This window comes from Podarcis bocagei (assembly GCF_964188305.1).
Source record: "Podarcis bocagei genome assembly, chromosome: 7".
Lineage (NCBI taxonomy): Eukaryota > Metazoa > Chordata > Lepidosauria > Squamata > Lacertidae > Podarcis > Podarcis bocagei.
This window is the reverse complement of record NC_138132.1, coordinates 72,868,410-72,880,272: the sequence shown is the minus strand read 5'-3', so window position 1 is coordinate 72,880,272 and position 11,863 is coordinate 72,868,410. Positions and strand designations below refer to the sequence as shown.

At 41.5% G+C, this 11,863-nt stretch overlaps 1 long non-coding RNA gene across 1 annotated transcript; it reads left to right on the top strand.

Moving 5' to 3' along the window:
- Positions 1–2,007: 2,007 nt before the first annotated feature.
- LOC308591158 lies at positions 2,008–5,712 on the top strand. The gene is made up of 3 exons (XR_014010004.1): positions 2,008–2,095; positions 2,700–2,852; positions 5,602–5,712. It is a non-coding gene; the product is annotated as an uncharacterized lncRNA (long non-coding RNA).
- Positions 5,713–11,863: the final 6,151 nt, after the last annotated feature.

The following is an 11,863-nucleotide window of genomic DNA, read 5'->3' as shown; positions in this document are numbered from 1 at the left end:
AGCAGTATGTCAGTCCCAAAAATTTTGCAGGTTGCAACAGTTGAAAGCAGGATCACATATAGCCACACCAACTCTGCCATGAGCACAATCATGAATTCATAACAAAAAGGGTATCTGGAGGGGCCCCACAGACAGTCTGTTCCACCATCAAGCAGCTTAGATTGCCAATAATTTCTTAAGTTTACAGTATTCCAAATCATTTTCTTGTAATTTTAAACCCATTGGTTTGTGTCCTGTCTCTGGAGCAACAGAAAACAAATATGCTCCATCATCTGACACCCCTTCAAATGTTTGAAAATGCCTATTGTATCATCTCTTAACCAACTCTTCTGCAGACTAACAGACGCAACTCTGTTAAACCTTTCCTGAGCATGGTCTCCAGGCTCCTTCAGATTGCAGTCTTCATCTGCTAATCTCAGCCAGTTATATGCAATCCTGTTTTCTGCCTTATGTTTCTGTTTTTTCCTCTTCCCTCTCACTTTTTCCTTGTCTCTCTCCAGCCGCTCCTGTTCTTTCTACTTAACCATCTTTCCCCTTTTTAAAAAAATCCTGTTAAAGAAGAAGGATGGTTATGCCTCTCTGGTGTGACCCACTTAAATTTGGCTTGCAACCAAGTTTGAGGTCCTGACCCATCAGTTGAAGATCAGTGCTCTAGAGTAACTAGACCTCAGAGATTAAAAAGGCATTAAAAAAATGAATGAACAGTTCCAGCAGTTTAGAAGAAAACAGACAAAGGAAATAGGGAGGAGGGGAAATTTTTGGTTTATTTTTAGAATCTGTGGGTGTGTATTATTGTCAACAATGTCTGTATTTATCGCTGCAGAATGTTTTATCAAAGTGTGTTATTAGATCCATATAAATTATTAGATATCTACCCAAATGCTACGTGCAAAACCTCAAAAATGCCAACGCTTCCCCCCACCCGCACTCTCCTTACACAAAGACATGCAACCCAACCCTAGTGTTAGTTCTGGGTTTGAAATTTTCCTTTGCCAGGAACTAACTCACTAGGTGGCTGTAGGCCAGTCACTGTCTCTCAGTGCTTTAGTTCTCCCAGGTGGGGATAGTAATGCTTACTAAACTGTAACCCTTTGCATGAACAGTGAGAGCATTTAAATAGCTTCCCCAGGCCTGGACTTGGCTTTGCTGCTGGGTTCCCATACGGTAGCTGTGCTGAGGAGTGATTTTGCTCAGCAGTGGATGGTGTGCCAGCTGCCCAGGTTTGGGAGGAAGATGGGCCTAGTATTTGATCAGACATGTCTTCATTATACAGACACTAGACTACCGTAGCATGCTTTACATGAGGTTGCTTCTGCAAACCGTCTGGAAGCTACAGCTAGTATATAATGCCGCATCTCACTCATGCCAGCTTTCTGGAGAATGGGGCTTCTCTTTTATATCAGTTGAACTTCCTGATGGTCAGTTTCTGAGCATGGTTCAAAGTGCTGGTTATCACTTTAATAATCCTAAGGTTGGGAGCAAGAAGCTTAAAGCAGAAGGGGGCAGTCTTCAGACTTTTGGCCTCTACTTAGTTCCTTACTTTATTGTGATTTGTCTTCTTAATAACACTGGTTGCGGGTTTTTTGTGTTGATTGCTAAGATAATTATTCTAAGCATGTTTTGTTTTTTGTCATCCCCCCATTCTAAGCATTTTGAAAATGTAAAAGGTGTTATGCATAAGTACTTATTTTATTATGGCCCATAGGATATTAGAAGACTTGTGAGGTTTTAGCCAACCAGCACAAATACTAACTGACTCTTGATTACAACATAATCAAGACAAGTTAATCTCTGAGGTCCACCAACTAGAACCAGGTGCAAAATGGTAGCTGAGGAGGTGATGGAGCCAATTGTCTACTGGACCCCATGTGGTATAAACAGGGAAAACTTGCAGATATAACTGAGTGGCTCCAGGCTATGAATTTTCTAATTTAGAAGTAAAAAATAAGCTTTTTTCATTCTTGCCATTGCTGAACAATTAGAAATCAATTCTTTCTAATCTATTGCAGATAATATAAGATCTACTTGTAGAACTCAATCTACCATCTGTCTGTCCACCTCTTCTCTTCTCATATCAGCAGATTCATCCACTAAGGTACTGTCCTCTTCGTGCATATCCCATTTCCATGCAAGATCATGCAAGAGGGCTTTCTCAGTTGTGGCACCTAATTTTTGAAACTCCACACCCCAGAAGATCCACTTAGCATACTCCTTAATGAAATTTTACCACCACCTGAAAACATCCTTATTCCAGCCTTTGACCTGACATTTTGATGTTTCTCTTTTTCCCCTCTGTTTCTCTTGTTAATTTGCTATCTGTTTCCTTGGGTTTTGTTTCTAATAACACTGATTTGTGTTTTTAATAGCCCTGATTACAGGATTACCAAGATAATTATTTGAAGCATTTTGAAAATGCAAAAGGTGCTATGCATAAGAACTTGTTTTATTATGGCCCATAGGAAATTAGAAGGCTTGTGACATTTTAGCCAACCAGAATGAATAGTAACTGTGCTTCACTTTACAACAGAATCAAAATAAGTTAATTGTTAACAATAAACATTGAATAATTTGCAGGCACTTAAAATCACCAAATAGCCTTAAACCAGGCAATTACATGCATATGTCCCTATAAATTTATCTTGGTCTCTGTGCTGCAAATGTGAAGTATTCCTGTATTTTATTTGTTTACTACTTTTCAGACAATTATCCTCACCCAAAGCTGCTCACGTGAATAGAAAAGAGGAAAGCAGGATATGCCACCAGGCTTACAAAGTAAAGACAAGACACAGAAGCGAAGGGGAAGTCAGTTATTCAAGGCCATAACAAAGTGCTGAACATGATACCCAGCTCAGGTAAGGTTGATCTTCGTGTGCTGGGGTTCTTGCTTGATTAACAGTTGGCAGTTTTTGTTCCTTTGGTCATTAAATGGGATCTGAGTGTCCTTTCCCGCTTGTTTCTTCAGTCCCAAGCAAACTGGCCACTAGAACAGTGTTATTTCTGCCAGGGCATTGGGTAAGCAAACTGTTATGTCCATCCATGATGTCAGGAAGTGGTGCAGTTCAGAGTGTGGTTTTAACAGGCTTGATGGGGGGGGGGGACAGGTCCTGTTCTTAAGAGTGGTATGTGTATTATTTTACCTACTGCAACATGTGGCAAGCCAGCTCTGCTGTGTATGAGGTTCCTTTGGTCCAGCCCCAAGGTGCCCTGATGGCACCACTGATGGCAGTGTAATTTGGTTGTGACTTAGGCGAACAAAAACCCTCCTTTGCAGAATAACTGTTAAGATCTGACAGGCAGCATCTGCAATAATGGTCTTACTCAGGCATAGGCAAACTCGGCCCTCCAGATGTTTTGAGAATACAACTCCCACCATCCCTAGCTAACAGGTCCAGTGGTCAGGGATGATGGGAGCTGTAGTCCCAAAACATCTGGAGGGCCAAGTGTGTCTATTCCTGGTCTTACTTAATCATAAAATAGCAAGGTGTGCATATTAAGTTTGTTAAGTATGACATAGCTCCCTCATGGAAAAGATACCAATGCTCTAAAAAACATGGGAGCCAGAGATTATTTTGAGGAAATGTGATACAGGTTTATTTAGTACATCAGAAGAGACAGTATAACAATGAACACCAGCAACTCATGGCTCTCCCTGAAACAACTTGTTCGGATCAGAATAGATAAGAATGCTCAACAGTCACAACTATCCAAAATCCAGCGCATGACCTTCACTTTTACTTATCTTTTTTTGGAAACAGACATGTACACATGGAATATATTGGGGAAAGGGGGAAGATGGGAATTTGTTATGAAAGTACAAGTATATAAACAATGCAATATTTTTAATGCAAAAATAAATATTTTAAAAAATGTTTGCCAGCTAAGGCAAATTTGCTTTATGAAAACATCTCCCAATCTTATTTTAAATTTGGTAGTGGCAACCTCAGAACTGTGTATCTGTGTGTACGTGTGTGAATGTGTTTATACACACACACACACACTGAAGGGGGAAAATGTTAAAGCAATGAATTTTTGGGAGCCAAGTACCTCCTTTTATGGAATCATTTAAAGATTGCTCCTTGAGGCAAAGTTTAGGTAATCTCTGGTCCCTCGTGGCTTAGATTTTGGGCTCAAAATAGAACATATACAAATAAGCTCTCATAACAACTGACAACACATCTGTTTCATTATGTAGGAGAAGAACAGAAGGCGATCCCTTTGGGGGTCACCAAAATAAGTATATAAAGTAAATACCATACAGAGAGGAAATGTTTGAAAAAGGTATAGCTAAGAGACTGGGGCTGCTTACACACCTATACATTTAAAGCACATCCCCCGGCACCATGTCTTCACTAAAATAATGCTTGGGACAGTAGTTTACCCCTCACAGAGCTATAATTCCCATCACCTTAACAAACCTCAGCTCCCAATATACTTTGGTAGGGGAAACTTATTTTAAATGTGCTTTAAGTGTATGGTGTGTATGCAACCAGTGCAGCCGACACAAGCCTGTACTTCAAATAAATATTAATCAGAAGCCTGTGGAGAAACATATATTATAGAAATATAAAACACAAGCACTGAAAAGAAAATAGGTGAGTAATTTACTTTGCCAAAAGAGCTGTTTCCCCTTTAGCTGCAAACTGAGGGCATGGCTTTACTTTTGTTACTATTTTTCTTCTTTTAAAGCTTTTAAATACTGAATGGTCAAAGGTTTGTGTTTGTCGTTTGGTTGATATTGATTAGTCAAACGGCAACCCTAGAAGATACTGAATTCATAGCTCTTAATAAACCACCTAGAAACTACAGAACAACAAATACAATAAATAAATAAATAATGGCAGTCTTTCAAATGGTTCCTCAAAATGAAGTAATGTCAGTGTTACTGCTGTTGGGTCAACGGAGAAGTAGATTTCTGAGGGACAGTAAAATGCTTGGTATATATGACCTGCTTTGGGAATGACTTGGAATCTGATCTAATCCTTGTGGGGGTAGGGAGTGCAATCCTGGGCTGGTGCTGTAAATTTATTTTAAGTGGATGTCCTTTGCTCCACATTCTCACAAACAACTGGGGAATATATTATAGTTGTTGCTGAAAGCCAGGGAGAGCACATGAGAGAGCAAATAATACTCTTGTTTGTTATGTTTATAGTACACTTTGTTATAGTGTGCTTTATGTGAAAATAATTTAAAGCATGAGCAAAAAAAGAAAATTATAGGTAGAAATGTTGAGAAAGACCATTAATATTCTTAGAAAGTGGGTGGTATGGCGCTATTTCTGCTTTAGTTTCTTTAAAAATAAATATCAAAAATTAGGTAAGTGTGAGAACAGGAAACATCAAACCCACTTTTTTGTATGAATCTGTGACAAGGAAACTGCTGGGCAAATTGACATGCTCTCTTGCACATCTGCTTTCTCCTAATTCAATTCTAAATTCATATGATGCATTACCATGTTTTGAATTTTATACTAAACCACTGTCTGCTCATTTAAGCACAATTTCGAAAGCAACAGCAACTCCCCTGTATCCTGACAAAGCAGACGCAAAAGTGATACTCAGATTGTTTTTAATTCTTTTAATTTATTTTTTAATTTATTTTTAGATTTTTGCAATTATAATGGGAAAAGAGAGAGAAACAACATCAGTTGACAGCATACTCTGATTGTGAGTTTTGAGGAGATTTTGAGCATTACATGAGAAGGCAAAAGAAGAGTAACTGGGCTTACTAATTAACCAACATTTTGAAGTGATAAAAGTTATTATAAAGGAATGCTGCACTTTGAATTACATATAGTGAATACTCTTATTGCAGGGCGAGAGCTGGGTTTTTGTTATGTGTTCAGTGCAGTTGTGCCAGCTTTCCCTGTACAAAAGGTGTACAAGCAATATATTCAGTATGCAAAACAAATAAGATTCCTTTGTAGTGTCTTCGCCATACCAAAAAATATTATGAGTATTTAATCTCATTCTTTTGTTTTGGATATTAATTGCCTAATTTGAGTTGAAAATGTGCTTTTGCCTAGTCAGAGTGGCTAGTTACTCTAGTGGACACTTTGTCATATGGATTTGTGTGTGTGTGTGTCACTAGGTCCTGTATATTTGACATCTATCTACAGTAAGTGGCTTTGGCTTGCTTTGTTACACATTGACTTTCTGTATACATTCTTTTCTGCAATCTGGTTGCTTCTAGACAACTGAGCAATCATCCTGATTTGTCTCCTCAAAGTTTGCAAGGAGGTTAGACGATGCAGACTATTTATTAAACATCAAGCAATCTTTATCCTACGCTTTCGCATGCATTTTTCCACCACCTCTATGAAAAAAAAAAGATTGACTGGCAGTTTTAGGGAAGCAGATTTCTTCCATAAGTGCTCCAAAATGGAGGAACATAGGAAGCTGCCATATACAGAGTCAGACTACAGTGGTACCTCAGGTTAAGTACTTAATTCGTTCTGGAGGACCGTACTTAACCTGAAACTGTTCTTAACCTGAAGCACCACTTTAGCCTATGGGGCCTCCTGCTGCTGCTGCGCCGCCGAAGCACGATTTCTGTTCTCATCCTGAAGCAAAGTTCTTAACCTGAAGGACTATCTCTGGGTTAGCGTAGTCTGTAACCTGAAGCGTATGTAACCTGAAGTGTATGTATTGGTTCATCTAGCTCAGTACTGGCTATACTGACTAGTTTCAGACACATTCACAGACTTACCTGAGGAAGTTGGGGACTGAACCAGAGAACCTCTGCATGCAAAGCAGATACTCTACCACTGAGGCTCCATTCTTTTCCCTAAATTAGCTACATTTTTATGCAACCTAAATTTGCTGGTGTGTGATTGAATTCCACCTGAAAACAGTGACAGTCTGGAACTGCCTTCTCTTTGACTGGGTGGGTGGGGGCACACAAGATTGGTTGGTCCTCAAAGCACAGCAAACATTGCCCCCTTTTGACCCTACATTTATGTGATTGTCTATAATATCACCCCTTCGTGCTCCTCAGTTTGCTTGGTCTTCTAGTATGATTCTCCTCTGCTCTCTCCATTCTCCCATCCCCCCACCCTCACCCCCCCCCCCCCGGTACTGGCATACTCCAAGCAATTGAAGCTGGTTGTTAACTTCTTCCCTGCAGTTGTCACTGATCCTTTCCAAGTAAAACATTACACATGGAAATTAGAACATGCTTGGCACCCGTCTCTGGTGGAAGGTGAAGGGGGTGGGAAGCTATTGAGAGGCGATGGTCATGACCAAATGTCAGCCCTGGAGAGGTCCAGCTGGTGAAAGTTTATGCTGTGTTTTCAGTGTGTGTTTGTTTAGACAGACCTGAAAGCCAGAGCCGAATCACAGAGTTTTGGCAAGGTAGAAGGGCACCAAGTTTACAGCGCACATTAAAGCAATGCTTTGAAGTCATATGAACACTGGATGTTCCTATTTTGTTTAAAAGTGTATGCAAGCCTCATTTCTCTGCTCCCCCCCCAGGCAGCTCCTTTTCAGGGAGAAAACCCCTCTGATCAGGGTTCAGGCGTTACCCCATTTTTAGAAATGAAGACATTTTAACCTTATGGACATTCAGATAATAATGTGGCAGGGAGCAGAGGGCTCTGAACAGAAGAAGAAGAAGAGTTTGGATTTGATATTCTGCTTTATCACTACCTGAAGGAGTCTCAAAGCAGCTAACATTCTCCTTTCCCTTCCTCCCCCACAACAAACACTCTGTGAGGTGAGTGGGACTGAGAGACTTCAGAGAAGTGTGACTAGCCCAAGGTCTCCCAGCAGCTGCATGTGGCGGAGCGGAGACACGAACCCAGTTCCCCAGATTACCAGTCTACCGCTCTTAACCACTACACCACACTGGCTCTCAGTGTTATTTTTAAGTATTCAGGTTTTGTAAAAAAAACCTATGTGGTTGGCTCATTTAGTCATTTTACAGTGGTGCCCCGCAAGACAAATGCCTCGCAAGACGGAAAACTCGCTAGACGAAAGAGTTTTCCGTTTTGGAGGTGCTTGGCAAAACGAATTTCCTATGGGCTTCCTTCGCAAGACGACAATGTCTTGTGAGTTCCTGCTGGTTTTTTCCCCTCCCCCCTTTTTCTAAGCCGCTAAGCCGCTTATCAGCTGATCCGATCAGCAGATAAGCCGCTAATAGCGCTAATCCTTCAATGGGCTTGCTTCGCAAGACGAAAAAACCGCTAGACGAAGAGAATCACAGAACAGATTCTTTTAGTCTTGCGAGGCACCACTGTATTTAGGTTATCATGCCTGATGTTTACGTGGGTTTGTTTTCCATCTTCTTACTCATGTGGATCAGAATAACATAGGAAGAGCCTGATTGCTAGATCAGGCCAAATGAGCATCTAGTCCAGTATCCTATTATCACTGTAGCCAACCTGAGGCCAAATGTGCACATGATTCATTTAAATCACATCACCTCCCTCACAGAATCCTGGGAACAGTAGTTTGTTAAGGGTGCTGGGCATTATAGCTCTGTGAGGTCTAAACTACAGTTCCCAGGATTCTTTGGGGGATGTCATGTGCTTTAAAAATAGGGTGTGGATTCAGAGACACACTCCATTGTTCGGCATTGGGGGTATGGGAAGTCGTCCTCCCATTCTCTCCTACACCAAGTGAGATAACACATTTGAAAGCAACAGGAACTTTGCAAGCAATGCCTCTGAAGCTGTGGAATGACTCCCAATGAGGTTTGCAACTTCTCTGATCCTATCCCCACAAATAACCCAGAGATGCATTTTAAATAAAAGCACACAATCTACTCATGTAAAAACACGCAGATTCCCGGACCGTCTGCGGGCTGGATTTAGAAGGTGATTGGGCCATATCCGGCCCCTGGCCCTTAGTTTGCCTACCCATGGACTAAATGCTTACATCCCTTTATCAAAAGATTGCCTTGAGGCCAAGAGAGACTTATTCCGATAGTTGCTCTGTTTATTTTTCTTACTGACTGGGAACATGATGTCACAGGTCAAACTATGCCCAGAGATGCTGCAACTTCAGCTTTGCTTCCCTTTCTTCAGAAGCACTAAGAGGATCAGGAATGCACAGGTCTGGTCTCATCACCTTGAAAAGTTTATTTTAATGTTGGAAGAGGTTCAGAATAGAGCAACCAAAATGATCAAGAGGCTGGAGTGACTTACCTGTAAGGAAAGCTTGCAGCTTTTAAAATTTTGCATGGCATAGAGAAAATGGACAGGGGAATGTTTTTCTCCTCTCATAACTAGAACATGGATATCTAGTGAAGCTGAATGTTGGAAGAATCAAGACGGATAAAAGAAAGTACTTCTTCATACAACACATCATCAAAGTGTGGAACTTGCTTCTACAGGAGGCAGTGATGGTTTCCAACTTGGACGGTTTTGAAAGAGAATTGGACAAACTCATGGATGTCAACACTATCAATAGCTACTAGCCATGATGGCTACACTCTGACTCTGTGGCTGAAGGGAGTAATGTTTCTGAATACCAGTGGCTGGAAACTGTAGAATGGACAATGCTTTTGTGTGTGGCTCCTGCTTGTGGGTTTCCCGCAGGTATCCGGTTGACCACTGTGAAAACAGGATGATGGGCTAGACTGGCCATTAGCCTGATCCAGCACACTCTTCTAATGTTTTTAATGGATGGAATGAAACACTTGCCAGTCACTAACAGCTTACCTCCAAGTAAGGGCTGATACAGCCTGGCCTCCTAGCATAGCTCAACCTCAGCTGCCAGTGTTTAAAGGTGTTCTGAGATAAATTCATTACAAGGAGTTCCCTTACTCATGACAACTTTTAGCCTTCAGGTGTGCACTGTGCTGTGGAACTATGATTTGCACTTTTAGGTGCTTGCGCTCTTGAAAGATGGGGCAGAGGTTATCTTGATCTCTACCTTTGACTCAACTGGGGCCTTTCTGTGGGCACTCAGACTGGAATCCAGTCTGAGGGCTGGTCTGGTTTCAAAGTGGATGGGGGGACCATGTGTTGAGATTCCTGCATTGCAGGGGTTGGGCTAGATGACCCTTGGGATCCCTTTCAACTCTGTAATTCTATGATTCAGAGTTGGCAACTCTGAGGAGTTGGTGCCCAGCTTTGGGTCAGGGCTGGACTTGAGGTTGCTGTACATTGTATTTTCTCATTTATCCAATAAAATCATGGGAATGTGTGCAATTATTGCTGCACAGCTTCTATTCAAATGGCTGGTGTAATTCTATGATTCAGAGTTGGCAACTCTGAGGAGTTGGTGCCCAGCTTTGGGTCAGGGCTGGACTTGAGGTTGCTGTACATTGTATTTTCTCATTTATCCAATAAAATCATGGGAATGTGTGCAATTATTGCTGCACAGCTTCTATTCAAATGGCTGGTGACTTGGTTCCTGATAAAAGAGCAAAGGAATATGCATTTTGTCCGATAATTCCATCAAAATCACCTTGGAACCTGTTCAAGTTGTCATTATTTTTTTAAGGCTTAAAGCCACTTCCTGTGCCCAAAACTATTTTTTTTTTGTTTGTTAATTGCAAAACTGATGTGGGAATGTGGAAAACTGGAGACTGGAAAAATGAGAAATTTGGAAAAACTGAAATTGACTGATTCACACATCCCTATTCTGGGATGGCGCCAGACTTCAAAGGAGCCTTTGGCTTGGTCCAGCTGATAACCTTGGCTGCCACTGGAGCCCTACTACTATCCTTCTCTTTGTGGCAGCAGTGCCACCATCCTCTTCTTCCTCCCAATTGTCCCCATTCTTTCTTCCCTCCCCTCTTACTTTAAAACACACACAACACTTTTGCAAATAGCAACAACAGTGCTGGCACCTTCACTACCTTCACAGTGGAAATATTTTTTTTTTAAAAAAAATTGCATGCAAAAGGCATTTCTTCAAGCCGCTATAGGAAACTGTAGAAGCAGTGCAGGCATTTTCCTAGCCACTTCATTCAAAATGCCTAAAAATAAGGCTCCCTTGCTTCTTTCTCAGAGACCAGGCATCAGGTGAGGTAGCAGGAGGATGGTGGAGGTCTGTGACTAGACAACTATTGCTGTGAATGAGATTGCTGCCAGAAGGGGCTTGGTGGCAGTGACTGAGCAGGCAGCAGGTCAGGTCAGTGAGGTGTCCCTTCTGAGTCCAGGGGCCCCTGGCTAGTGCCCAACCTGGCTGACCACTGGTGCTAGGCCTGGCTGTAACTTTCAGCCTACAGGTTCACGCCTCATAAAGAAATACCGCATGAATGCAAGCCATCTATGCTAACATTACACACACACACACACACACACACACACACACACACACACTGGGGGGGGGAACAGATGGCCACATATCATCATGGGTGTTTTATTAAAAAAATCCATTTTTAAACTTTTGCTAAGGGTTCTCCCGCCTTCTGTAAAAACATGGTGTGTGAGTCATTAAACATGCCAAAGTGCTATCTGCATGGGATTTTCAATTAGGAAGCTGTTTCCATTAAACTTTGGTTGGGCCAGAGGCCAATATTCCCAATGGGGCCCTAGCTCTATGAACAAGAAAGGCATAGTTCAATAAGACGGCATGCTTAGGGTCAAACTACATGTGACGTGAAACTTTGAATCCTGTGATTTTGATTTTCTCCCCCCCTTTTTTTTTTTTACTGGCAGGAGATGTAGCCTGGCCTGATTTGGATTGGGGCCATGGTGTGTGTAAGGGGATTTAACCTTTTCTCCTCTACACCATTTTCTTGATGAAAATCACCTCTCAATAGATAGCATTTGCTGTCTTAACTGCTAATAGCAGCTATAGGAGAGAATTTCAGCAAGAAAATAGTGTGGGAGGAATGATTATCCCCAGCCGATGTCATAATCCTGATCAGGATCAGGGTGCCTTCTGGTTGCTCTTAGTAAAAATATATGAGG